This window comes from Desmodus rotundus, chromosome 7 (assembly GCF_022682495.2).
Source record: "Desmodus rotundus isolate HL8 chromosome 7, HLdesRot8A.1, whole genome shotgun sequence".
Taxonomy (NCBI): Eukaryota; Metazoa; Chordata; class Mammalia; order Chiroptera; family Phyllostomidae; genus Desmodus; species Desmodus rotundus.
In genome coordinates, this window is record NC_071393.1 from 54,910,354 (window position 1) to 54,935,569 (window position 25,216).

Sequence of the window (25,216 nt, forward strand, 5' to 3'; positions counted from 1 at the left end):
AAAATTGTTCAAACGGAAATAACAACACTGTATTGTGGGATTTACAACGTATGTGGAAGGAAAACGTACGACAACAATAGCACAAAGACCAGGAGGTTGTTAGATTCTTATATTTTACATGAAGTGGTAAAGTATTATTTGAAGATACACTGTGGTTCTAAAAATGCATGTCATAAACTTTATATCCATAAAGCAGTATAGAAAATATAGAGAAGATAAAATAATAAAACATTCACTACTAAATAATACTAAATAATAATACTAAAATAAAGACTCAAAAGAAGGCAGAAAAGAAGGAAAAAGGTAACAAAGACTAACTAGAAAAAATAGAAAGCCAATAGGAAGTTAGTAAGTTTAAATCCATCTACATTGATACTAAACATTTCATCTAAAAGGCTGGAATTATAAAACAAGACCCAATTACATGCTGTGTATAAGAAACTCCCTTTAAATATGGAGACTCAGATAGTTTAAAAGTAAAAGAATGCAAAAAGATATACCATAAGAAATCTAGAGTTTATTTCAAAATCAAACAAAGAAGACTCAAAACAAGGAATACTACCAAGGAGCAAGAGACATATGGTAATGACACAGGAGCCAATTCGTCAAGAGGATGTAACAATCCAATCGAGTTTCAAACTCCTAACAGAGTTTCAAATTACAGGAAGCAAAAACCGATGGAAACAAATGGAAAAATATCTTCTATTGTAAGTTGTCTCTTCAAATATTCTGCCCATTTGTACCAAGTTGTTTGTTTTCTTATTATTTAATTGTAGTTTTTTTTAAGATAAACTTTAGGATTTCTTTCCTTTTTTATTTTTCAATTACAGGTTACGTTCAACATTATTCTGTATTAGTTTCAGATGTACAGCATAGTGGTTAGACAATCACTCTTTACAGAGTGGTCCCCCTGATATTTCAAGCACCCACCTGGCCCATACATAGTCATCATGACATTATTAACTGTCTTTCCTATGCTATAGTCCACATCTCTGTGACTATTCTGTAACTACCAATTTGTGCTTTTTTTCAAACAATTTTTAAAGTATGTTCATTGATTTTGAGAGAGAGAGAAACATTGATTGGTTGCCTCCCATACACTCCTTGACTGGGAATGAAACACACATCCTAGGTATGTGCCCTGACAGGGAATCGAACCCCCAACCTTTTTATATATAGGACAATGCTCCAACCAACTGAGCCACACTGGCCAGGGACAATCTGTACTTCTTAATTCCTTGATCTTTTTCACCCAGCCCCCAAGCCCCATTGCCTCCCTCAGACTGTTCTCTGTATCTATGAGTCTGTTTCTCTGTTGTTTTTATATTTTGTTTTTTAGTTTCTACATAAACTTTACATACACTTGAAATCATATGATATTTGTCTTTTTCTGTCTGACTTATTTCACTTAGTGTAATACCTTCTAGATCCATCCAAATCTTTATATTTGTCAAAACTCATTTAACTATATAGTTAAAATCAAGGTGTTTCAGATACTTATCCAAAGAAAATGAAAACACTAACTCAAAAAGATATATGCACCCCCATGTCCATTGCATGCAGCATTACTTACAATCATCAAAATATGAAAATAACCTGAGTGCCCATTGATGGATGAAGAGATAAAGAAATTGTGGCATATATGTATAATGGAATATTATTCAACCAAAAAATAATGATATCTTGCCATTTGTTACAACATGGATGGCTCTCAAGGGCATATGCTAAGTGAAATAAGTCAGAATAAGAAAGACAAGTACCATATGATCTCTCCTGTAAGTGAATCTGCCAACAGAAAAATAAAACAACCAAGCTCATATATAGAGAGAATAGATTAGAGGTAGAGAGAATAGATTGGTGGTTGCCAGAGGCAGGGAGGAGGGGATAGAAGAAATAAAATATTTAATAGTAAAAAGCATATAACATAACCCATAAACACAATTAACTTGGCCATGTAAATAGCAGTAAGTTGCAATAAGCCAAATGAGAAAAAATGAGTCAAAGCTTTAATGTCAACCTTCCCCCAGGATAACGTGCATGTAATGCATATGATGTGGGATTTTCTAACATATAAGAGAAATCTGTCCATCTGTACATAGTATACTAATAAAGCTTTGTTTTCTCCTTATTTTGAAAAATAAGTAATAACCACATATAGAGGTTCTGACACTTTCTTCCCACAACAAAATGGAAGTCCTCCATGCCCCTTGGGGTGTACGTGGTCTATTCTGGAGATCGCTGTGCGCACATTGGGAACCCCGGGCAAATATCTGTGCGGTGGGATGATTAGGGTTGCCCTTCAGAAGGACGAGTCTGATATCTGCGTGTAGATGAGGATGAATTACAGTAGCTCTTCATTCAAATTCTGCCCACCTATTATTGCAGTTGTCACCAAGTGTTAAGTACCCAGGTCTAAACATCAAGTGAAGTTTAGCTCTGAAACAGTGAAAGGAGATGTCATTCAAAACTTCTGAGATCCTGACAAAATGAGGCTAAACATTAAAGAGTTAGGAAGAGAGAAAGAATACCAAACATAAAGAAATGAAAGTGTTAGCACTAGAGGGCAGATGCTTCTACAACACTGAAACCAAGGATGGGGGGAAAAGTTTCTTTTTTAACTTTTCATTGCCCCTTAATATTGATGGGGAGCATAACTTATAAAAACACATAGCTTATAAAATACTGGATTTGACTGAATCCAGGGTTGACAAAGGGGAATTGTTATCTTCCTACTACTATTTCCTGCTACTTCCTAGAACTTCTCCAGTACCATAAAACATAAAAATAATAATAATAATAATAATAATAATAAAATAAATATATTTTATTTATGTAAGTTATACATTAATAAAATTGCCTTTAAAAAGTAAAATTAAAGCTTACGTTGGAGAGAGCATTAAATTGTCATCTGCTTCTTTGAGTTTTGGATTCAGTAACAGTGATTTAAAACTTAAATAAAGCAGACTATTAAACCAGATGTATAATAGTATGACCACATTTGCATAAAAAATAAATGTGTGTATACACATGTAAATATGCATAGAGAGAGACCAGAAAGGAAATTCCCCAAATACAGCATCCGGCACAATTAACGCCCCCCTTTTTATTACAAATTCATAAGCATGTAGTTCTGTAACATAACAACATCATACTCAAGCACACCATATGACATTTCAGGTGAAATGTTCAAATTAAAACTATAAATTATTACACCCATATTATTACCCTACTAACAACACTCAAGCAGGCATTACTTCTGCCAGACCCTGTATTTACCTGGGTTGTTCTCAGGTCTGAAACATGGGTGAATTTTGCTTTGTAAATCATACTTTTGTTGATGTCAATCAATGACAACTCCCCTATTAAGGTCTTTGTGTGAAAGCTGCTGCACTACAAGTATATTTGCCTAAAAAATCTACTTACCTGCATACAGCTGGCAGGCAAAGGACCAACGCTAGGTAAGAATCAAGAGTCAACAAAAATAATAAATCTCAGGCACCTATAACATTTCCTTTTTCTTCAGTTCCTAATCAACCACTCTCATCAAGATGCCCTGTGCTCTCCAGCTCTCTCTCTTCTTGGTCAGATGAGTCAGGATAAACAGTATATCACACCACAAGCTAGCGGGCAGACTACAGGTCTGTTCCCTATATCCTCTCTCACCAGAGTCCTCTTCCAGGAAGATTCCATCCTGCTCCACCCCAGGCTACCTGAGGGAGCCCCCTCACTCAAAGTCTTTACCTCGACCTTATTCTTACTGCAGGTCAGTCTCTCCTGCCTTCACCTCAAACTCAATTACAACCAATCCTTTTTTATCTGGAGTCTGTCAGATATTGTGAGTTTTCTGGCATATGTGTCCAGGGTGCGGTAGGAAGCACACAGAATACAAGTCAGAATAGTGTCTAGTCCTCGCTCTGCCTCTGACCAGCTGGTGGTCTCTGGAAAAGTCAGCAACACTACAATTCAGTTTCTGATTCTGGGAAATGAAAAGCTAAATCGAGATCTTTTCCAACTCTCATGCTAGAATTCAGAGATATTTTCTGCTCTTTAATGACATTCTGGAATAGAGCCAAATTCCTCCTTTGACAGGAATGTCTAGCATATATATATTTCTGTCTTTTAAAATGCAGTTGAAATGTATCATCTTCATTTCAGGGGCATCATTGAGAAACGGGATCAATTTCCAAATCACAAATTAACATAATCCAACAGAAGGTAAAGCCTCCTTTTGAGTCTCTTTCCTACCTTCAAATAGATATTCTCTCTCTTTCCCAATCTCTCCCCCTTCTGTCCCCTTGCCCTCCTTCCATACCCACCATGCTTCTCCTTTTTGCCTCTCCTTCTCCCGCCCTCCCCGTCCCTCTGCTCAGTCACAGACAGATGCAGAGCTGACAATCAGAAAGTTAGCAAACTTGCTGAGCTGTATTTGGGTATAAGACTCACGACAAAGTCTTTCGTGAATGAGTACTAATTTATGCTGATTTGGCTCACCCCAACATGGGTAAAGAGCGATCCCCATCCCCATCAGCTGACTCCCATCAGCACTATGTGGACACTTGCCAGTGTAGCCCAGGGGTGTCTGAAAGAGTCAGTGAAGTCTGTGTAAGGGAGGAGGCTTTAGGTAAGAGTCCATTGAGACGTTTCTTTCTTTCCAACCAGAGTCCAGCTGGATCATATAGCAGGTCTCTCAACTGCCCGAAGGTCAGGGAGGAGCTGATTCCAGTGAACATGCTTTAGAGAAAAGCAAACCTCTTAATATGCTACATTTTCACATATTTGTGCAGAAAACTTGCAGGAACAGAAATAGCTAGAGCCAAAAAGGGCATGAACTTCCAGGTACTGCTGATAAGGAAACTGCAAGTTTTTCCACATCGGTAATAAAATCCTGGGTGAAGGGAAATAAACTCTCCATTGAAGAGAAAGAAAAGCAGTAGACTCAACAGCAGAATATCAAAGAAAAAAATCTCAGTAAGACAAGAGCAGAGATAATTTAGTAGAGGAATTTTGCAACTTCCTAATCAGTAGGCACTGAAGATGGAAATGTGAGAACAATGCTGCATGTTATTTGCCTTTGCTTTAAGTTGACATTTAGCCACCTGAGGTCCTGCACACTTAATCCCTTGGTTGCTTTAACAAGAAAAGTTCCCAGTAGAGAACCTGACCATGTGTTATTGAGGAGGGACATCTGGGCAGAGGAGGTCTGAGAGAGCTACTGTAGATCCTGCTGCCAGAGCACAGAGAGCAGCCCCTGAACACTGATGCCTAAACAAGAGTTATTCCCTGCTGGGGTGGCACAGGCTATGTTAGTAGCAAATGCAACATTTAAAAAACAGAGGCCACTAGATGCAAGATAATAATAATAGTCATCTTAGTGAAATAGAGTTTCCATTCAGACCAATGTCATCAAAATATAAAGGACCACGTGATGTGAACTCCTGGGCTTCAGAGCTTAAATGAGAGTAAACATGTACATAAATGCCATTGATTTGCATAACGGATGCTGCTTTTGCCTCTCAGAAAAAGTGCCTCTTGGTTTCTTAGGCCCACTCTTCTTTTCAGGGTGTGTTGAGGCTACAGGAGGTCTCTTATTGAAGGTGAAGTCAAAGCAGCCCCATGACCAGTGAAACACCGAGAAAGTAGTCTAGAACCATTTCTCATTTCCAATTTACTCCTTACTGATCTGCCAAACAGATGAAAGCAAGGAACATTCATAAAACCCCTATTAATTCCGTAAGCATTCATTATCGTAAGTGGAATCAATTTTTGCAATTGTGGCTTTCATTATCATCTATAACCCTTCAGTCATCCCAACCCACCCCATTCTAATCCCTCCCCATCCTCAGCAGATACAAACATGAAACGTTTTTAGAATCTAGGCATACTTGGCAGTTTGCCAGTAACAATCATACCCCTAAAACCAAAACAAGTGAGAATAATGTGGACTTTGTTCTCCCCGGTTCTGGGAGCTCACTGAAGGGTGGGGCTATACTTCCACAAAACAGGCTAAACCAGTTCCTATTAAACCAGCTCATCAGAGACATTGAAACAGCCTGAGGAACAGCAGCCCGGGGCCAGGAACCTGAAGCTCTGGTCCTCGCTCTGCCACATATTTGACCTTAAATCATATCACCCCTCTAAAATTCAGGAAGCAGGTCCCCTCCATTACCAAAATTCTGTGCTTCTGGGACTTCCTGTAGGTAGCCATTATCAGCTATCCCTCGCTTCTCTCCTCCCCGTATCACTAAGCAACAGTAACAAAACATGAGGTGACAATCTTAGAATTTCCCAGTTTTACTTACCACTCCCCCATGAGAATCTGCCTGATGGTATTAAAAATACCCTGAAAACTCTGCAGAATAGGCCAATGTAAGACAGAATTTGTCCCCTAGAGACTCTACCTATTGCTCTGGTGTTGTGGGAATTATCCTACTCTAGAAAGAAAGCCCTCTTCCCATTATTGTGTCCAGACAGAAGCACGATGACCAGAATCCTCTTAGTCTAGAACCTGTTTTCTCTAGTTGAGGTATTTTGCTCCCTCATAGTGTTTCCGTAAAACTAAGTCTTTATTTTACAGTGCTGATTCCTAAGCAGGTGCTCCTGATTCCAGCACTGAGCACCGCTTTGCTGGTGGCTGCTTACTAGTTGTGCACAGTCCTTCTACCACCTATCCCTGCTCACTTATGTGCACAATGGCAAAGGAAGAGAACATAAGTTTGGGGAAGGAGTGTGGAATGGCAGATAAGAGAGGCAACCAATGGTAGAGTGAGGAGATACATTTCACCAGGGCTTAAATTCTCAAGGCTGCACATACGGCAAAAGATGCTCACTTTGAAACTCATCCTCGAAAATTCATTAGGAAAGCACCACATTAGAAATTGATATTTCGTCCCTCTGTAATACTATTTTTCTACAGAATTGGAACAGATGTCTCTTTCTTGGGTTAAACAAGAAATAAAAAAGTTGGCTTGCACTCAGGAGCCATGTTTAAACACCAGAATCACCCTCAGCTCAGGAAGGTGATGCACCCTGGGAAGACTGAGGGAACTGAGATGCCTGAGGAAAAAAAGCAAAAGCATCCTCCCACCCTAAGGGAGCTCTCAGGGCAGGCCTAGGCTTGTTAAGTAAATCAGCACGTAGAACAACTCACAGTATATCAATCTTTCCAATGATCCTTAGAATACTTGTATATGTTAAATGTCACATGATGTAACTTCACTATATAGCTACAGTGTTGGGAAAAAGTAAGTTTACAGTTGTGAGTATGCAAAATACACAGTTTAATCTTATATTATTATCTATTCATTATTGTATTATTTTCCATATGAACAACTGTAGACCAACTTTGCCCCACCCTGTATAGAGCACTGATATAGCTTCACTGTTACCCGGCAGCGTACTGATTTTCTGGGACTAGCTAAATTCAGATATTCTGTTCCAGCTGCAGAGTATGTGATAAATTATAAGCTTTAGATACTACACTCGTTCCAAAAAAAACACAGGCCCTTGAAAGATAACTCATTCGCCTTTTATGCTTGAATGGGAAATGACATCGTACCTTTGTGTATATATACACACAGGCCTATCTTGTTTCCTATTAAAAAGCATTGATCTGGGAGAACCAAGATGGCGGCGTAGGTAGACACACTGCGCCTCCTCGCACAACCAGAACTGACAGAGAATCGAACAGCAAGGGGGACCGACACCAAGAAAATAGAAAATAACCATTCATCCAGACTGGTAGGAGGGGCGGAGACGGGCACCGGGGTGGAGAGGACTCGCGTGGCTGTGGCGGGACTGAGACTGGCAGAGTGTGGGACGAATGGTGCAGGCAGTCCAAGCACTAGCAGACCCTGCGGCCCCACATTTGCACAGATAAACCCAGAGGGCCGGACTCAGAGTGGCGGAGAGTGGGGCAGGCAGAGCAGCGGGTAGCACCCCGTGGCACCAAATTTGCCCACAGATAAACCTGATGAACGGCGGGCAATGAAGCAGACCGTGCAACCCAGGGCTCCAGCTCCGGGAAATAAAGCCTCAAACCTCTGATTGAAAGCGCCCCTGGGGGTTGGGGCAGCAGCAGGAGAGACTCCCAGCCTCACAGGAGAGGTCGTTGGAGAGACCCACAGGGGCCTGTAGTGTGCACAGGCCCACTTACTCGGGAACCAGCACCAGAGTGGCCCAGTTTGATTGTGGGTAGCAGAGTGAAGGATTGAAATCCGGAGGAGAGTGAGGCGGGCGTCATTGCTCCCTCTCGGCCCCTCCCCCACGTACAGCGTCACAGCGCAGCGACCAGCGTTACCCCGCCCTGGTGAACACCTAAGGCTCCGCCCCTTAAAGTAACAGACGCGCCAAGACAAAAAAAAAAAAAAAATGGCCCAAATGACAGAACACTTCAAAGCTCCAGAAAAAATACAACTAAGCGAGGAAGAGATAGCCAACCTATCGGATGCACAGTTCAAAGTACTGGTTATCAATATGCTCACAGACTTGGTTGAATCTATTCGAAAAACAGATGAAAAAATGAAGCCTATGCTAAGAGAAACAAAGGAAAATGTACAGGGAACCAATAGTGATGAGAAGGAAACTGGGACTCAAATCAATGGTGTGGACCAGAAGGAAGAAACAAACATCCAAACAGAAAAGAATGAAGAAACAAGAACTTGGAAAAATGAGGAGAGGCTTAGGAACCTCCAGGACATCTTGAAACGTTCCAACATCCGAATTATAGGGGTGCCAGAAGGAGAAGAGGAAGAACAAAAAGTTGAAAACTTATTTGAACAAATAATGAAGGAGAACTTCCCTAATCTGGCAAAGGAAATAGACTTCCAGGAAGTCCAGGAAGCTCAGAGAGTCCCAAAGAAGCTGGACCCAAGGAGGAACACGCCAAGGCACATCATAATTACATTACCCAAGATTAAACGCAAGGACCTACATCCAAGATTACTGTATCCAGCAAAGCTATCACTTAGAATGGAAGGGAAGATAAAGTGCTTCTCAGATAAGGTCAAGTTAAAGAAGCTCATCATCACCAAGCCCTTATTATATGAAATGTTAAAGGGAGTTACCTAAGAAAAAGAAGATCAAAAATAGGAACAGTAAAAATGACAGCAAACTCACAGTTATTAACGGCCACACATAAAACAAAAACGAGAGCAAACTAGGCAAACAACTAGAACATGAGGGTTGTCATTAAGGGAGTGGGAGGGGGAGAGAGGGGGAAAGATACAGAGAATAAGTAGCATAAATGATAGGTGGAAAATAGACAGGGGGACGGTAAAAATAGTGTAGGAAATGTAGAAGCCAAAGAACTTATAAGTATGACCTATGGACATGAACTATAGGGGGGGAATGTGGGAGGGAGGGGGGTGGGCAGGATGGAGTGGAGTGGGGGGGGAAATGGGACAACTGTAATAGCATAATCAATAAATATATTAAAAAAAAGGTAAAAAAAAAAAAAAAAAAAGCAGCATTGATCTGTTTCTGTGGCCAGAATGTGATATATTATTTTTGACAAATGGTTAAGTTATGGATACTCTTTTCAAGTTGCTTTAAGACAATTCATTTTTGCTTTTTGGACACCTACATAATTTGCCAATCCTCAAACATAGTTGCTACTCAATTTCTGAAGTCAACTCCTACCTTGGACCCTGGAAAGGAAACCAAGGAGGCCCAACTGACACCAGGATCCACTCAATAATGAATGATGTTATTGAGCAGACACTTAATTCTTTTACATGTACAATTTGTTTTGCACCACAATTTTTCAGAGATCAGTGTCTTTTTCCTTTACTTTCTAAGAATGGCAAACATAGAGCCTTTAATATACTGTAAAGTAAATAAAACTGTATCTACAAATCAGGAACTGCTTCTCTAACTGAATGATAGAACCCAAATAAACATACATGTTTTGAACCTTTTGGCTTCCAATCAAGATGGCAGCGTAGGTAAGTGCTGTACTTTCATCCTCCCACAACCACATGAAAATTACAAGTAAACTTCCCTGGACAAGTAGCTCAGTTGGTTAGAGCATCATCCTGATATGCCAACCTTGTGGATTCAATCCCCAGTCAGCACACATAAAAGCCAACCAATGAAGTCATGAATAAGAGGAACAACAATTCAATCTCTCTCTTTCTCTCTCTCTCTCTCAAAAAAAATTTTTTTAATTGATCTAAAAAAAATTACAACTAAACTACAGAACAACCATCATTCAGAACTACCTGAACAGAAGTCTACCTGATTCAGAAATCTAGCTGAACAGAAGTCCTACAACTAAGGATATAGAGAAGAAACTACATCCCAAGACTAGTAACAGGGGAGGAGACTCACAGCCTGGCTCCACACCCACATATGGTAGATAAAAATCAGGAGGGATATTTCAGTTGCAGAGGTCCATTCTGAGGAGCAAGGGGTCCCTGCCCCAAACCAGGACCCCCAGCCCAGGGTTCCAGTGCCAGAAAGAGAAGTCTACATAACTTCTGGCTACAAAAAACTATCAGGAATTGTGGCTGAGTGAGACAGAGTGCTTATAGAGTCCCAGTCAGTTCCTCTTAAAGGGCCACACACAGATTTAGTTGGACTCACTTGCTTTGAGTTCCAACACTGGGACAGCAGCTAAAAAAGCACCAAGGATATATGGGGAGGAATGAACTGTCTGGCAGCAAGTGAGAACTGGAGGGGCAGCTTTCTCCCAGGCAGAAGCACTGGCAGAGGACATTAGTCTTTTTCTGAGCCCTATCTAAAAAGAGCCAGCAGGATGGCACTATAGCTGAGTCTCCATCAACCTAGTTCACGTCCTGCTGATTCCCTGAGACCCTATTGTACCCAACTTGCCAGCCCACCCAAGAAGTTTCCAGTGGCTTTTCCATATGAATGGCCTGTCTTCGCTCATGCTTCAGTTTTTCCTAAAATCTTTCAAATAAGCAGCATCTAGCCTCAGCATACCTCATATCACTCAATAAGTGGCCCCAGGCTCAGCACTAGCAACCGCCAGTCTTGGTTCATAGTTTGGCCTCTCTTGGGCACCTCTAAGCCCAGCACAAGTAGCAGCCATGTACAGACCACTTTATAGCTAATTCCAGGTGACCCCTGGCAGAACTCGGGCAACAGTGGAACTTGGTCTATACCTCCCAGGAAGCCCCAGAGCCAGTTAACTTGGTAGACAGCTTCAGACCATATTGAAAAATGACCCAACTACCTTCACAAACAACACAATCAAGGGGCAAACTCAACGGGCACCAGAGCCCCACTGAACTAACTTGTCCTCCATAGATGGGCCCCTGTACAGCTGATCCTCCACAGTGGTCACAGCCAGTCCTATGGATGATCGGTCTGGGATTAAATCCCACCCATTGACATGCCAACAGCAATCAAGGCTCAACTACAAAAGAAAGGTGTACACAGACAGCCCTCACGGGGCATGCACCTGAACTGTCTGGCTCCAGTCAATGGAAAGGCTATACCACTGGATCCTAAGGACACCTACTACATAAGGCCACTCTACCAAGCCTGGGAGACATACCAGTTCTACCTAATACATAGAAACAAATGTGGGGAGGCTGCCTAAACAAGGAGACAAAGAAACATGGCCCAAATGAAAGAACAGAACAAAACTCCAGAAAAAGAACTAAACAAAATGGAGAAAAGCAATCTACTAGATGCAGAGTTCAAAACACTGTTTATAGGGATGCTCAAGGAACTTGAGTAGATGAACTTAGAGAGAACTTCAACAATATGAAAAAAGACATGAAAACCATAAAAAAGAACAAGTCAGAAATGAAGGATACACTAATTGAAATGAAGAATTTACAAGGAATCAACAGGAGAGTACATGAAGCTGAGAATCAAAACAGTGGTTTGGAATATAAGAAAGAAAAAAAAAACAATCAGAAAGGCAAAAAAAAAAAAAAAACCCGGAAATATGAGGATAGTGTAAAGAGCCTCCAGGACAACTTCAAGTGTACAAACATTTACATCATAGGGGTGTCAAAGGAAAAGAGAGAGAGTAAGAAATTGAAAACCTATTTGAAAAAGTAACAGAAAACTTCCATAACCTGGTGAAGGAAATAGACACACAAGTCTAGGAAGGGAAGAGAGTCCCAAACAAGATGAATCTAAAGAAGCCCACACTAAAATACACCATGATTACAACAAAAAAGGTTAAAGAAAAAGAGAGAATCTTAAAAGCAGAAAGACAAAGCAGTTAGTCACCTACAAGGGAGCTCCCAGAAAACCGTGAGCTGATTTTTCAACAGAAATTTTGCAGGGCAGAAGGGATTGGCATGAAATATTCAACATGATGAAAAGCAAGGATCTACAACCAGGATTACACTACCCAGCAAAGCTGTCATTTAGAATTGAGGGACATATAAAGAGCTTCCCAGAAAAGAAGAAGCTAAAGGAGTACACTACCAAACCAGGAGTACATAAAATGTTAAAGGGTCTTCTTTAAGAAGAAGAAGAAGAAAACTGAAAATAGAGGAAGAAGAAGAAAACTGAAAATATGAACAATAAAATAGCAGTAAGTACATACCTATGAAAAATTGATCCTAAAAAACAACATAAAGGAACAAGCAGAAGAGAAACAGACTTACAGATACAGAGAATATTCTGATGGTTGCCAGATGGCAGGGGTTGGGGGGAATGGGTGGAAAAGGTGAAGGAATTAAGAAGTACAGATTGGTAGTTACAGAATAGCTGTGGGGATGTAAAATACAGTATAGGGAATATAATCAATAATATTCTAATAACTATGTATGGTGTCAGATGAGTATGAGATTTATTGGGATGACCACTTAGTAAGTTATATAATGTCCAATTACTGGGGTGTACACCTGAAACTAATATAATATTGTAGGTCAACTGTAATTTTTTTTCATTTTTTAAAATATATTTATTGATTATGCTATTATAGTTGTCCCATTCCCTGCCCCCCTCACTCCACTCTATCCTGCCCACCCCCTCCCTCCCACATTCCCCCCCTATAGTTCATGTCCATGGGTCATACATATAAGTTCTTTGGCTTCTACATTTCCTACACTATTCTTACCCTCCCCCTGTCTATTTTCTACCTATCATCTATGCTACTTATTCTCTGTACCTTTCCTCCCCTCTCCCCCTCCCAATCCCCTATTGATAACCCTCCATGTGATCTCCATCTCTATGGTTCTGTTCCTGTTCTAGTTGTTTGCCTAGTTTGCTCTTGTTTTTGTTTTAGGTGTGGTCATTAATAACTGTGAGTTTGCTGTCATTTTTACTGTTCATATTTTTTATCTTCTTTTTCTTAGGTAAGTCCCTTTAACATTTCATATAATAAGGGCTTGGTGATGATGAACTCCTTTAACTTGACCTTATCTGAGAAGCACTTTATCTGCCCTTCCATTCTAAATGATATAATTTAAACATAAAAAATGACAGTAAAAAGTCAGGACCATCTCCATCTCAACTGAGTAGATTTGCATCAGCCTCACCAATGTCCCAATAACAAATTCAATGATAATTCTATAAATTTTCAATATTACTTCAACAATAAATAAGTAACATACATTTTTCAGTTGACTGGGAAAGGATGTTCATTCTCACCCCATAGAAACACGTGACCACAGGCCACTCTCCACTCTACCCTGTGGCTCCAGTTTGGGGCCTTTCTCTCTCTCATGTTATAACACATACTTACCAGACTCTTTTGGAATCCTAAATCTGTGGACCATGATCTCTCTAAAGCAGTATTTTTCTAAAGCAGGGGTTGGTGGACTCCGGTACTATTAGGAAACTTCTGAGCTGGGCGAGAGGGTGAGGCCAATGTGATACCAAAAACCGGTCAGGTGATGGCAGCAGCACCCTTTGCTGGCCCACTCTCCTTAGTTGAGCTGCTGCCACCTCTCTTGTCCCAGGTAGTCACATCCAAGTGCCTGCATCCTTCCCTGTTGGCATAGCTTCCCTTGCACACAAAATAGACCTGGTGCACGGTTCCACACTCCCCTTCCACCACAGGCAGTGGGCCCAGCGAGTATCTATCAAGGGCCTGCCCTGGACACACTACTGTAACTGGCACTTGAATCCTGACAGTTTGCTTCTGAGAGAAGATGATGGAGCTGGGACACTCAGGACATAGTTCCATTCATCACATGACACTTGGCAAGGTTTCTAAGTTGAGGTACCTATAACATTTATTGAGCACTTACAATGTGCTAGGCACTGCACTTATACTTTTCATTAAGTAGCTTATTTAATCCTTACTATAAAGTAGAAATAAATATTATCCTCAAATTACAGATGAGGAAACTAGGCCAATAACGGAGTATGGAACCTTCTCCAAGCTCCCATAGCAATTATATGGTGGGAACAGGACCTGAACTTGTGAGGTCTGACTCTAAAGCTGGTCCAAAGGTGTCCTCACTTCAGAACCTCCCTTTGAGACCTTACTCTCAGACACAGGGGTAAACTCCAAGCAGAATTCATGAGGCAAATCCCAAGCTGATGGCTTAGTTGGTGAGAAAATTGGAGAACACTGGTATCAGTTGAGCAAAAGTGAGGCAATGGGAACAGCAGCAAGCAGCAAAGGAGGGAGGAATGTTTGTTGAGGAGCTGCTGGGTGACTCACTATCTTGTGAGGTATGTATTACTAATCCTCTTTTCACAAATAATACACCAAAGGAAACTCCACTGAACTGGAGATGGACAGGCAGAAATTGCACTCATCTAGGGAGAGAAAGAGTATGAGATCCACAGCAAGTGGGGCCCTGTGCAGGTGAGGGTCTAGGGACACTATTAGAAACTGAGGGAGGAACCTGAAGCATCTAGGGTAGACATGCCATTGGGGCACAGTTTGGGCCAGATGAGGTAAGTTAAAGGAGGGAGGGACAATGAAACACAAACCTTAAAGAGAATGTTATGGAGCATCCGGGTAACTACGGGAACAGCCTCTTCTTCTCTCGGGCTTGCTCTCCCCTCCCAGCCTTTCTTCTAACTCAAGCCGTGCTCTGCCTCCTACTTCTCCCACTGCTCTGCCTCCAGATCTGTCTTGGATTTTTTTCCTCTACTTTAATTTTCCAAACAGTGGAGCTGAAGCATCTTTTATATATTTATTGAATAAAGTGAGATGTTGTCACTCAATTTTTAAAATTATCTAAACAGTTCATTTTCTCATGACCATTGCCTAGAAACATCACTGAAATCAAAACCAAGTTTCTTTTCATAGGTAAGAGGACCTTACTGATACTTTCTATATTTTCTTTAAATGTTTGCATTCTTACCATAGATTGGTACTGTGTCTGTGTGTCTCTCCAATTGTATTAACATTATCATTAAAAATCAGACTTTGGGGATTTAGGTGTTTGATATATAGGCCCTGGTAAAAACACTAAGGAAAAAACTCTTTGTAAGAGGCTCTTAGCTGAAATCTTCTCAGGAATCTTGAGAAGTAGAAGCTCTGAAGCAGACTGGTTTTATGATAAGGGCTACTTTTCTCATTTGAGAAGGATGATGCTAACAGCAGATGATTCTAAAGATGGCTTTATGACATCCCAAGGACCAAAACTTTCTGTCCTTCAGCTGCACCAGCCCCAGTGTATAGGCATTGTTAGCCCTTAAGACAGATAAAAATTTTATACCTTTTCTAACTATATGCTGCTTAAAGGGAGAATCCATTAAAATGTTTTAGTATTTTAATGTCTGAGCCAGCATCTTTAATAATGTAAAACACAACTTCAAGCCCAAATACAAGCGAAAAGTACCTCTTAAAATCACCATTAATTAATTTATCAAACATTTATTGATTTGTAGCAGATGTGAAGTAGGCACAGGGGTGAGGATTAAGAGAAAAATAAACAAAAAACTGCATTTTCCAGGAGATACACAATAACAGATCATCACAGGCCACCTCACCAAGTGCTACACGTGAGGAAAGAACAGAGGGTGGGAGCCCAGAGAAGGGGAAGGTGACTGCCTAAAAACACTGGGGAAGGCCTCAAGGAAAAGACACTCCACCTAGTCTTGAAAGATACACTGACATTTGCCAAGTGTTTTAAGCAGTATTTTTAATAATAGGAGCAATGGACTTATGGCATAGAAAAAAATGCTGGCAAGTCAGGTCAGATTATAAAATGCTTTAGATGCTCAATCGAGGCAAACAGGGGGTTCTTAAGTTTGAGAATGACGTGGTCAGCATCAAATTTTAGGAAGAAAACTTGTAATAGTGGAAAGACAAGTTTGTATAAGGGAGTGACCTGAGAAGAGGTAGCTGTGGTCATCAGCGAGGTGTGATGAGGGACTAGATCAGAGCAGGGCAGGGAGGGGTGAAGAGATGGCAGATTATGGATGTCCGAGGTGGATGTGACAGGGCTGAAATGATTAGAAATGGAATGATAGGGAGGAAGTGCTGTCAAGGGCAATTCACAGATTTTCAGGCTGGGTAGAAAGTGATGCCACTCATAGACATTGAAAATAAAGATATTGGCAGGAGCTGCTGAGTTCAGCATTGAAGCAGTAGGTTTGAGACCCTGAGAAGCATCCAAGTCAAAATCCAATCAGAGATGCAGAGCTCACACCTGCAACCAAAATCCAAGGGCCGGACATCAATGGAAGCCCCTCTGCTCATAGGAGGGGCTGACATCGTGGGAGTGGACAACAAAGAAAAGGAAAAGAAACAGGTTATCAAGGAGAGAAGGGACAGGAAGTGAGGAACAGGACAAAATGACAAGACAGAAAAAAGAAAGAGAGAAGGGACAGTCTTTATATTTTACCCTGCAGGAAAGGCATAGAGACAAGTCAGGCCCCCCTGTTCTCCCTCAGGCAACTGTGTGAGGTGAGAGAGCCCAACAGAAACAGAGATGCGACCGTCACAGAGGACAATTGGCAGCACACAAAGAGGAGACAGTAAGAATGAGAAATCATTTACTTGCTATCTTTCTCCAAAGAATTTAATGAAAATTTTTTTATAAAAGCTAAGCAGTTTGAAGTCATTTCATATTGGAGAAAATAATCCTAAACTCTTCCATTGTCCTAGAGGAAATTACTTCATTAGATAATTACTAGTTTCAATTATCTGAAAAAATCACTTAGGTGAAACAGCATTTATGAGACCGGGAGTCAAGATAAAAGAATTATTTCCATTTATAAATATTCATTTTCTCCAATCATTTGAAATGTAAACACTCTCCTAAAAAGAAGTAACCAGTCTGGGTCATCCTAACAGCTTTATAATACTAGGAAATGAGTCAGACTAATGTGAAAGTCGCTTTGATGTGGAGTCTAATAGACCACGCACATGAGGACGATCAATAAATATCATTTTCTGGTGATGATTAGGCTGGTCCCTCGTCCCTAGCAGGCACCCAGTCTTTAGCCTCTTCTCTCTCTTCCAGGCATGAGCTCCCACTGACTTCAAAAGAAGCTTTAAAAATGGATTAAAGCAAAGACCTTATATTGACTTCAAAGGGAATGCTGAAAACACAGAAGATATTTCATAGGGGAGGGGATGGAAATGGAAATTTTGTTCCCCTTATTATTTCATGCTTAATGAATACCATCAGCATTCCCTCCACATTCAGCCAAAAGTGTGTTTTCTTCCCTTTGTAGCACTTTCCATTTTGATGACATCATAATAGTTGTTCACCCTTGAAAAAATATCCTAATGCTTGGAGCTTAGGAGAGAGAAAGGCAAAAGTAATGCACCTGAGGGAAGAAAACGTGGATGGGAAAGGCTCCCAAGAGGGAGAATGCATCAAGAATTATTCCTTAAACAAATGGGACCTCATCAAAATAAAAAGCTTCTGCATGGCTAAAGAAAACAGCACCAAATTACAAAGAGAACCAACAGTATGGGAAAACATATTTGCCAATGATACCTCAGACAAGGGCCTGATCTCCAAAATATATAAAGAACTCACACGACTCCACTCCAGGAAGACAAACAACCCAATTAAAAAATGGGCAAAGGACTTGAACAGACACTTCTCCAAGGAAGACATACAGAGGGCCCAGAGACATATGAAAAGATGCTCAGCATCACTAGCCATCAGAGAGATGCAAATTAAAACCACAATGAGGTATCATCTCACACCAGTCAGAATGGCCAACATAAACAAATCCACAAACAAATGTTGGAGAGGATGTGGAGAAAAGGGAACCCTCGTGCACTGTTGGTGGGAATGCAGAGTGGTGAGGCCACTGTGGAAAACAATATGGAATTTCCTCAGAAAACTAAAAATGGAACTGCCCTTTGACCCAGTAATTCCGCTGCTGGGATTATACCCTAAGAACACTGAAACACCAATCCAAAAGAATCTGTGCACCCCAATGTTCATAGCAGCACAATTTACAATAGCCAAGTACTGGAAGCAACCGAATTGCCCATCAGCAAACGAGTGGATCCAAAAACTATGGTATATTTACACAATGGAATTCTACGCAGCAGAGAGAAAGAAGGAGCTTATACCCTTTGCAACAGCATGGATGAAACTGGAGAGCATTATGCTAAGTGAAATAAGCCAGGAAGTGAGGGACAAATACCATATGATCTCACCTTTAACTGGAACATAAGCAATAGAAGAAAAAAGCAAACAAAATATAACCAGAGACATTGAAGTTAAGAACAATCTAACAATAGCCAGGGCGGGGGTGGGGGGGTGGGGGCGGGGGGGTGGGGGTGGGGACAGTGGGTAGAGGGGATTACAGGAACTACTATAAAGGACACATGGACAAAACCAAGGGGGAGGGTGGAGAGAGGGGAGGGAGGTGGGTTCACCTGGGGTGGGATGGAGGGATGGGGAGAAAAGGCATACAACTGTAATTGAATAACAATAAAAAAAAAAAAAGAAAGAAAAAAAAAAAAAGAATTATTCTTGATAGTGTAATGTTCTTTTATTGTACACAGCCAGATCTGATTCTCAGGACTTTCTTCCTCTCCCGAACTGCAAATCATTTAACCTGATAAGAACAGATACTATACTTGATCTTAGCCAAAAGGCCAAGAAGCCACTGCAAATCATTTAATATAAGAAATCTACCCTGGCTGGTATGGCTCAGTGGTTAAGTGCCAGTCTGTGAATCAAAGGGTCGCCGGTTCAATTCCCAGTCTAGGGCACATGCCTGGGTTGTAGGCCAGGTCCCCAATAGGGGGTGCATAAGAGGCAACCATACATTGATGTTTCTCTCCCTCCCTTTCCCCCTCGCTTCCCCTCTGTCTAAAACTAAATAAATAATATCTTAAGAAAAATAGAAAAGAAACCTAGAATTCTCAGTATAAGTGGCCACCATGTTTATTGCCTCTCTGAACAATAATTTTCAGGGTACTATTACCATGTAACATATGCAAATTCAAATAACTCACTCTTCATGGCATTTAAGAAACTCTGAAAATAAAAAATATATATACTCAAGTAGGATTTGCCTTTTCCATAAAAAAATTCTTATTCATTCTAAAAATAATTATGACTAAACAAGTATTGTGAGCTAATGAAACTCCTACAGAGCTCTCGAGACTCACAAGGATTCTGGTGTTCTGCTCCAGAGGTAGGACATCCAGCTGACAAATAAACAAACAAAAGTGAATTGCAGTTGGGGTTGATATGTAGGAGGAAAGCAGCCATTTTGCCCAAATGCTCAGGCCTTTCCCGGGGATCTCCATGCTCCCGGTGGAGCTCATGACTGGCCTGACTCACACTGGTTTATACACACACTCCATCTGTCATTCTCTCTCTGTCTCTCTGTCTCTCTCTTTCTCTCTCTCTCTCTCACACACACACACACACACACTTCTATATGACTTATCCATATGTGGGAGTTAGAAGCCACATGAAGCAGAAAAGAATGTGGGAGGGAGTCACAGAAATCTGTCCTTTATCCCCAGGGGGAAACAGAGGGTGGCATAGCTGAATGTGTTATAAAATGTAAAGGAGAGAAGATCAGAAACAGTGTTACATTTGATTAAATTCTATATAAGGACTCACAAATGAAATAGTGAAGCCAATGGGACTGCTGACAACAGTCAGTCAGAATGAGCAAGAGAAATCGTTGATTCAAACCAGTAAGAAACATTCAAAGCATATAGGCATGCACTGATTTAGCTAATAAATAAATAAATAAATAAATAAATCCAGGTCTGACTTTAAGTCACAAAGTAAGATCGGATACTGCGCAAGAAAAGTAATGTTTCCAAGACTTCATGGTATACCCCATGTGCATTTAGGACAGAAATGACCAAAATGTTAATTACCTTCCTCAGTTTACTCTTCAACTGAACCCAAAGCAAACAGTTCAATGCCAAAAAAAAAAAAAAAAAAAACCCTCTGAAAACATATGTTCTCCTTATTCTCAAATAAAAGCCTGGTTTGTGTCTAAATTTGCATTCATGTTTTGAACCAGATAAGTCCTTTTAATAGAAAACATTTATTTGAAAGAAAAAGTACTAATTTCCTCTGTGTTTTGTACATTTTATTTAGTCACAAATAGACTCCGATGAAAAATGAGTGTGTCTATGAGAAGCACTGTGCTAGGCCAATGCAAGACACCAGAATGAGGTAGACATGCACTCCATTCTCCTGGGCACAGTAGAGCTACAGTAGGGCACAGATAACAACGCCACAGGGAAGACTGGGTTCTGTGGCCATCAAGAATGACAGGCACAGAAAGCTACGTGTGTCTCACTTAAAACCACCTGACGGAAAAGTCAAGTCACGTTTCATTCGCAGGGTTTCAGAACCCTAGTTCTGAAGGAAGTTTATAGATTTTCTACGAGGAAAAAGGGGATGCATCCCAAGGTCAAACAAGTTCAAATACGTTTAGTAAACACTTGGTAGACAAAGATAGAGGATAGCTTCTTTACTGCAGGACTTCCCAGTACCTTCGGTGGGCTTGCAAATTTAATCACAAATTTCCAAGGAGAACAGAGTTGGCAGTATTTCTCAAGCTTACTTGACCACAGCACACTTTTTTGCACAGAGCATTTCATGTAACTAGCGATTCACAAAACACTCTGGAAGCTCTAGCAGAGTTTGAGCTTTTGTAAAAGACTTGAAGCACCTCAAATTGACCAGTATCAAGTAGTTAGAAGACAAAGCTGAAAAGACAGGTTAGGGTCAACTCATGGAGGAGGAACTGTAACCTGTTGGCTACTCTCCCCCGGAAATTCTGTCTTTCCTTGCTCACCGTGATAAGGTAAACCTAAATAACTTCAATCCAATAAAACTGGTTCTGCCGCTTACTAACTGCAAGACCTTCAGTAAATACATGACTTTTCTGTCCCTGAGTTTCCTTATTTTCTTATCTAAAAAAGAGTTGTTATGCGGACTCAATGAGTCCACGAATATAAAGCACTTGTGATAGATACCTGGAACATACACATAAATAATAAACCTCTACCTATCGCTTGATTTCCTTTCTAGCCTTCTGACTGTTCCTCTCTATCTCTCTTAGTGTCTCAGCATTTTCTTCTTCTTACTTAAATATTGGCCTTCCCCAGAGTTATCCTCCTCACCCCCTTTTTCCTAAATGCTCTCCCTGAGAGATGGCTTCAGCTTACTTGGCCTGATGCCTCCTGTATCTACAATCAGAGTCCTGATATCTCTCTAAAACTACTGAGAATATCTCCAACCACTACCTGAACATGCCCATCTGAAACGGCCTCCAGGCGCCTTGAGATGAACATGTTCAAAACTGTGTTTACTGTATCTTTCATTCTACTTCCAAACCTCTTTCTCCCTGCATTACATATCTCATCAGCAAACACCCAGTTGTCCAGGCTAGGAAATCTTGAGTCCATTTTTCACTATTTATACTTCCTTAATCCTGACTGCACCCTCCACTACTTCCCCCTCCCTATAGTCAGTTAGTCAGATGCATTGACTGCACTTCTGGGTCATCTCTTGAATTAACTGGAACTCCTCCATTCCTTCTATAAATTCTCACCCCAGTCTTACTATCTCACTTCGATTTTTGAAGCACTTTTCTCATTTGTTTTCCTCTCCCAATTGATCCTCCACACCACGATATTTCATAAATATGAAACCAAATATTTTATTCTCATACTTTAAAACCTATAAAGATTATAATTTTATATTAAATGCCTTAAACAGGGAACTCTAATTAATGATATTCATACTGAAGTATTTTGAGAGAAATGTACTGAAGTCTGTAATTTGTGTTGAAATGCATAAAAATAGATTGATAGACTAAAGGCATGAGTAAGCGGATAGGCAGGGGATTAAACAAGTGCCATACCACGTTAGTAGTACAATCTGGGTGGTAGTTACACAAGTACTCATTGTAGAAGTCTCTCAATCTTGCTATATGTTTGAAAAGTGTTCGTAATACAATAGTGGTGGGGGGAGGACTATGAAAGCTACCCTGTAATCTAGAGAACAGCATCCAAACATCCTAGATGAGCCTTTCACAGTTTGACTCCAATCTACCACTCCAGGCTCCCATTCTCCCCCCTAATGTGCACCCTATGTTCAAGCCAAATGGAATGAGTCAGCACCCTCTCATAATGACTTGCATGCTATACTCTTCTGTTACCAAGGCTGTTCTCTTAGCCTAGAAGACCCGTGCATTATTACCCTATCTGGAAAATGTGTATTTGTTCTTAATAGCACATCTCCTCTGAGATGACTTTCTGGACAACATTAACTGATTGACATATCAGTTATTGTTAAGCTACAGTTGGTGCTTGTGTATGTGTTTTTCCCAACTGCGCTAAGTTCCCCTTGATGGACTACGTCTCTTAATCTTCGCATACAAAATATTTAGCATTGTCCCAACACATTCTAGGCCCCGAAACATGTCTGTGAATTAAACCAAACACCAGGCTAAGTGTGCTATTTCTTGTACAAAGTAGTAAGTTGCTCTCCCTGGACCTTTTACTTCACTTGGTAGCAATCCGTCTGTCCTCTGTTCCACATGACCCCTCACCTTTAACCAGGGACAACTGTGACATCAGGATGTACAGCTGTTGTGCTTGAATCCAAATGGATTGCACACATTTCAAATCTGTTTTCTATAATTATGTTGTAAGTATTTTTTCCTGTAAAGACTTTTATATCAACATGTAAAAGAGGAGAAGCTCACTTAAGATTAGCTGATGCTTGATCTACTTCTAGAAGTGCTAAAAATCACCTTATACAAAACCAACCTGTAAGTTTTAAAATAAAATTTTATATTATAAATAACTAAAACCATTACACTCTGAAACACTGAAATGTCCCTCAGAATTTTTATCAAAGTTGGCATCTAACCTTCCCATCTTTCCAAACTTTAATAGGAAACAATTAGCAGTAACACTTCACCCTCTCACTGCACTTCCTTCTAATCATTCTGCATTTTCATGAGAATGAGTTTTGGAGAGATACCCCCCAAAACTACCCAAAATCTTGCTTTGGGAGTTCATAATCCCTCCTTATACCATGTTCAGAAAAATTCTCATCAATTTGTTAGTCAATGCTTGATTCCAGAAATCTGAGTCTTGCCATTCCCTCTACTTTGTCTCTAGTGTCCAAAACCAAAAAATTTGATTTGTAACAACTGCATTTATTGTAAAAAAAATTTATTATTCTGGTAAAAAATAATGTGACTGTTTCTGGGTTCACTGTGAGGGCATTTGACTTGGATGTCTAGTACTTCTTATTTAACTACAAACACTGTATCTAGTCCACTAAATGTGAATTGGTCCAAGGCCCACTGAACACAGACATTCCCTCCTCTGCCTGCCGATGGTATATTTCTTTACAAAGAGCTTCCATAGCGATTCAGAACTCCTCTACAACACAGTAATCCACAAAGGACCCATCAAAGGTAAAAGAAAAATGTTAAGTTAATAAATAGCATTTACAAAATGGTAATCATTTTGATTTGCATAACAATCGAAGGCCGCACCTTCCCTGATTCCCAGCCTGTTAGCCATTCCCGCAGCATGCTAGCTCCTCAGAAGTACATGTGTCCTCTGCAGAGCAATGTGTTTGATTATCTCCTCTCCAGGGGGTGGGGGCAATCTATACTCACAGGACATAGTACAGTAGCAGGAAGAAAGTAGGTAGTCAGTGAACATGTGTTGAAAAGAAGGAAGGAAGGGTGGTAGGAAGGTAGAAGAAAAGAAAGGAGAGATGGGGGTTATGGTACATATGTCTCAGTTATGATGCCTTTTAGGTCAGAGAAAGCAAGATCAGCATTTATTTTTTAATACTTAGTAATTTCCCTTTCGCTAGAGTTCTCTTTCTATAGTTTGACATATTCAATATAATCTATTTCCCAGTACTACTGCTTAAATTATCAAATAGCTTCCCCTCAATATAAGATGATTTGTTGACTCAGTTTTGCACCTTCAGGAATAAATGAAACTAAAAGCAGGAGTCATCATGAGTCACTTCTCTTCCTCTTACACAAGGAAAGAGGGTGCAATTACAGACGGAATACACAAAGAACGAAGCAGGTCCCTCCAGTACTAAAACCTGCCCAAGTATTTACATGCCGGTAAACCTAGCAAATACAAACCCCACACAGATCCTTAACAACTTACTCATTTGTTTACATTTTGAGAGCTTTTATAAGAGTAATATATTTTAGTTTTAAGGACTATCCTCCCTTCCTCCACCCCCCCATCATTTAACAGTGAAGAAAAATGCCCTGGCTGGTGTGACTTAGTGGATTGAGCACTGGCCTGTGAACCAAAGGGTCTCTGGTTCAGTTCCAGTCAGGGCATGTGCCTGGGTTGCGGGTCAGGTCCCCAGTTGGGGGCATGCAAGAGGCAACCAATCGATGTTTTTCTCCCTCTCTTTCTCCCTTCCTCCACCTCTCTCTGAAGATAAATAAAGTCTTTTTAAAAAATCAGTGAAGTAAATTATTTATTTTATGCAAGTTACTCAGTCCTTCTTCCATTTCACCAGCACTGATGGAGCCAGTGGTTTCCTCCTTAATCAATAAGTAATTTATTTATGGCTAAACCTCAGGACTGTGCAATTAGAAATGTGGCAGAACTCTGCAAGTGTTCATGCATTGGGAACAACAGTTCTAGTCTGTAGGGAATTGAACTCAGTCATTCCTTGAGTCATTGCTGGTAATTAAGCATTTAAATAATGCTGCGTATATAGCATGTTCAGCACCACCACCACACTAATAGTATCATCTTGATAAGATGCAAAATTTTAGTGCCCTAGCTGGGTAGCTCAGTGGGTTAGAGCATTGTCCCAATATGCCAAAATGATGGTGGCCAGCAACCAAGAAGTTCTCT

General features: G+C 40.5%; 1 protein-coding gene and 1 pseudogene across 2 annotated transcripts in view; both read right to left on the minus strand.

Annotated features, from left to right (window-relative positions):
* AKAP6 (A-kinase anchoring protein 6) overlaps positions 1-25,216 on the minus strand; it is a 476,021-nt gene that overhangs the window by 414,983 nt on the left and 35,822 nt on the right. The gene's annotated exons all lie outside the window — the stretch shown is intronic.
* LOC112296602 (U2 spliceosomal RNA) lies at positions 18,843-18,976 on the minus strand (annotated as a pseudogene).